The sequence below is a fragment of the Cupressus sempervirens genome, chromosome 2 (genome assembly GCF_028749045.1).
Source record: "Cupressus sempervirens isolate cs-2001-9-10 chromosome 2, ASM2874904v1, whole genome shotgun sequence".
In the NCBI taxonomy this organism is placed as follows: Eukaryota; Viridiplantae; Streptophyta; class Pinopsida; order Cupressales; family Cupressaceae; genus Cupressus; species Cupressus sempervirens.
Window position 1 is genome coordinate 138,284,438 of NC_143119.1, and position 4,934 is coordinate 138,289,371.

Genomic DNA, 4,934 nt, shown 5'->3' on the forward strand with positions numbered 1-4,934 from the left:
AAAAAAGCCATTGTAGTCAAATGTATGTGGGTTATCTTTTAGAGATTCTAGCCACTTTATATAATTAAACAAATGTGGTGTATATTTGAAAAATCTCATTTATGTAGGGGTAAACAAAGAAGAAAATGTACATAAGTGTTAGAGATACATGTAGGACACATATATATTCAAAATAGAATCAATTTTTAGAAGTTAAACCGGAAACAACATTTAATATAATAGAGGATGAACAAAAGGTGGTTTCATTGATTATAATAATAGGAATAGTACCAAAAACCTCTATTTTGTAGAAATCTATATAAAATAATTCATCGATAAACACTAATAGAGGACAAGACAAGAAAATCATGTTCTATGGACGATTAAGATAGTTTTGAAATGCATGTCGAATAATGGGTGCATTTCCTTCTCTATAATACTCGTCGACATGAATATCCCTTAGACATGTACAATAGCTATAATAGTTAAGTTGTTGTCTAGATTGATTTCATGCACAACTTCCTCCACTCTGATGATCTCAAATTATTGAACATCACATGTATGTATACTTGCCACTGTCTTTTGTGCAAAAAGTTCAGCACAATTTAGAGAAGCACAATTAGCAAGATTTTGTATTTCAGTTTGGGGATGCTCGTTCCAATTGATAGACACATTAGACCCAATAGATGGTTGCAGAGTATTGACCTCTGATGTACTACTCGAGATGTCTATTATGTGGTGAACTTAGGCGAGATTAGCCATGACCTAGAAAACCAAAATAAAAGTTAAATTTGAGAAAGAAAACTGATAAGAACATTTATATTATTAAATGGTAGTAAATTTTATCCATATGTTGTAGCAATGTGCATTTGTGTTTAAATATGTAATATAAGTTTAAATGTATGAATGGAGGCTATTGTGAAGAAGATGATGATTTAGACTTAGGAAAAGAGAACAAACTTAATAAAATATGTCAATACATTTATTTTTTACTAAAATCAAACTTATATTATATTATAACATTGAGTAATAATAAAAAATATATGATATACTAAAAGAGATAATAAGAATTATTAAAGTAAGTAAAAACATTTAAAAAATAAATAAATGTAAAAGAAAGTAAGTATGTTTAATCAATTTGTCTACTAAAGAAACAAAAACAAAAATAATAAAAATATAAAATAGTTCAATAAACAATAAACAATACAACTAAAGCAATAATTATAAAATATTTGTACATTAAATATTAACTATATAACAACTAATGTCTCATTCCTAACATTGTCTTATTTCAATTTGGCATGCCCAGAAAGTAGCTTTTATATACTAAGCTTTAAACTGATCTCGAGAAATCGAATCTCTTGATTGAGGATATTGTATAATTCAAAGAAATATTTATCATGGTTAACAATGAAATTAACCCATCTAAAAATAAGAATAAAATGAATATAAAATAAGAGTACATATGATATGGAATTTTCTCCTCTATACATTTTAATCACACTCATAAATTTTAACTACTTTATTAATAACATTATAGCAATTTAAAAATTAACTGCAAACACATTTCCAAATAAAAATTTATTATAATATTTTGCATTGCATTGCAAAACAAATACTAAAATTTATTTAATATAAAAACATAATATTGGTAATAATTTTTTTTTAAGAGATTTTGTGACCAGTTAGATTTCATATATCTTAAGTTTAGTACTCGAATTTACTTATAACTTAGAAATAATTTAATGAAAAATACTAAAACCAAAAGAACTATTTTCATAATAACTCAAAATATAAATTAATTAATAAAAACTTTTACATATATACTCTCCAATTATCTATATTGTTGTGGTTCTTTCTTTTTAGTTTAAGATGATGAATGTTCTTAATAATAAATTTTGATATAAAGGGTTAAAAGCTTTATTAAAGATCAGAAAGCACCATTACAAAGAGAGCAAGGACCTAAGGTCCCAAGGAAAAACAAAAGCACAACCCCAAATAGAGATAAAACAATCATCACCATCATCTGTCACCATTCTCAACCTTGTCCTCATCAAGAATATTCCTTAAGTCAAGATGGAGCTCCTAAGGAACCAACTCCCACTCTTCAATTCTCCATCTCTCATCATGCTCAGAAGCCCATTTCGCCAAACAATCAACTGCCCTATTCCACTCCCTTGGAATATGGACAAAAGTCACCATTTCCATCAAAGAACTAATCTACAAAATTTGTTGCACAATCTTAGCCAACTGCCAATTAACATCAGCCACTTTCTATTCAATAAGTAGGTTGATCAAAACCTAGGAATCAGATTCACAAACTATTCTTCTCCACCCTAAAGCGTGAGCTTTCTCAAGAGTGGCAAGAATAGCCAACCCTTCCACTAGGTTAATGGTTTGAATCCCATCATAAATTGAAAAGATAAAGATTATTGAGCCCAGAGAATCTCTACCAATCTTGCAAATACTAGCCAGACCCAGATTGCCCCTTGAAGATCCATTAGTATTGATCTTCAAGATGCCATAGGGGGGAAGCTGCCATTTTCCAACCCTGTCAATTTTTTGCTTCTCACGATGCCGTCTCTTAGCCCTGGTTAAGGCCAAAGAAGACCCCAAAGTCCCTAATCTCTCCACCAACTTTGTATCTCATTTCCCCAAAGGTAATTCCACTTCACACTTAGCCTCCATTGTCTCTTGAATCATGCCCAATAACCTTTGCCAAATTTGTTGCACTAGTCTCTGTTCTCCACGAAGAATCCTTCAATTGCACTCCAGCCAAATCTGCCACAATAAGAAGATAGGCCCCACAAACCACACCTCCTACAGAAAGGGAGCCACAGAAGGGGGCTAACCCATCCCTTGCCAAAACTCAATCAAGGAGGAAGCATGAACACATGGAGTTGTCTAAAAAACCCACCAAAAATGCCAAAGCTGTAGAGTGAAAGAGAAATGAAAGAACAAATGGGTAGAGTCCTCCTCATTTGCTCCACACATAACACACATAGAATGGCCATGGAATCCTCTCTTTTGAATATTATCCCAAGCCAAACACTTATTCCAAGCCAACATTCAAATAAAAAAATTACATTTTGGCCAAGATAGCTTGTTCAAGACCGTCTTCCACCACTGCATTTCAGGCACAACCATCTTATGAGACAACAACCTACTATACCAAAAGGCTACCGTATAGGTCTCCTTAGGATTGGGAGACCAGGCAAGCACATCATCCTCTTGAAGAGAGCAACATCTTCTACTAGAGAGGATGTTTTGCAACACAACACATTCCTCCTGTAGAGCAGCAACCAACCATTCATCTGAGGACTTACAATTAGCAATTTCCATCTGACTGCAGGGGAAAAAGGACTTAAAGTCACTCACCTGTGACCAACCAGCCTCCAGAAACTGTTGATAAAGAATCATCAGGTTAGGAAATTGAGAAGTGATTGGGGGATATCCATCCCAAGAATCTGACCAGAATTGGGCCTCTGCCCCTCTCTTGTAGATCCAAAATAGTCCATCCTTAATAAGCTTAGCCCCTTTGTTAAGGGTATCCCAAATCACAGATCCCTTCCCCCCAAGTGGATACCTAGAAATATCAAGATGAGGGTTCCCTAGGAGATACTTCTGAGAAAGAACCTTCGCCCAACTCTTATCTTGCTCATTACACCACCACCAGTAAAGTTTAGCAGCCAAAGCCTCCCTAGTCAAAGCCGACTGCCTCAAGCCTAATCTTCCATATTGTTTCAGACTACACACCACTTCCCATCTAACCAGACTCAATTTTGAGGTCTCCAAGCAACCAACCCATAAAAATTGGCACACCACAGAATCTAGATCCTTAAGAAAGCCCATAGGAGCAACCTGGAGCATGCATCTATAAATGGGCAGAGCCTGCACAACTGACTTAATCAACTGGACACGACCAGCAACAGATAACCAATGATGAGTCCAGTGATTAACTTTCACCCAAAATTTTTTCAAAATAATTTGCCAAGACTCCTTGGGTAGCCTACTCACTAAGATGGGAATGCCAAGATACGTCAATGGAAGATTCCCGATCTGAAATCTCAAAGTGTGAGCAATCCTTTGCTGAATAGGGCCTAGAGCATTGAAGAAGAAGATAGAAGATTTTCCCTCATTAAGCTGCCAACCTGAAGCAACCAGGTACACATCCAAGACCCTTTGAAGATTAGATGCCTCTCTCATTGTAGCCATCCCCATCAAAGCAATATCATCTACAAATTGCAAGTGAGTTTGCGGGGATAAGGCTCCACCCTACCTCCAACCTTGAATAAAACCAAACTCCACATTCCATTTAATCCAACTACCCAAGCCGTCAGCCAAAAGAATAAACAAATAAGGGGAGAGAGGGTCTCCCTGACAAAGCCCCCTTGAAGCCCCAAAAAGCTCAAAATGACTCCCATTAATAAGCACCAAGAAAGAAACTGAAGTAGTTCACAACTCCAAACCCATTGAATCCATTCTTCGGCAAAGCCAAAAGCACTAAGAACCTGCCGAAGGAAAGACCACCTAACTCTGTCATAAGCCTTGGCCATGTCTAGTTTGATAAACATCGCTTTTTCTTTTGATCTAGCCATAGAATGGATGACCTCAGTTGCAAGGACAATCCCATCTAGAATTTTCCTACCAGCTACAAAACCACTTTGCTCTTCAGAGATCAAATCTACAAGCCCCTTCTTCAACCTATCTACAATAAGTTTAGAAATAATTTTATAGATAACATTACATAAAGAGATGGGCCAAATTTGGCTCAACTTATCAGCCCCCTCATTCTTGGGGATAAGAGCAAGAAAAGTAGCATTGAGAGCCCTTAACATTTGCTTATTGTGTTGAGACTCATGAACCATAGCTAGGAGATCAAATTTGATGATATCCCAAAAATCTTGAAAAAAATCAATTGGGAAACCATTTGGGCCTAGTGCCTTCCCCTTCTT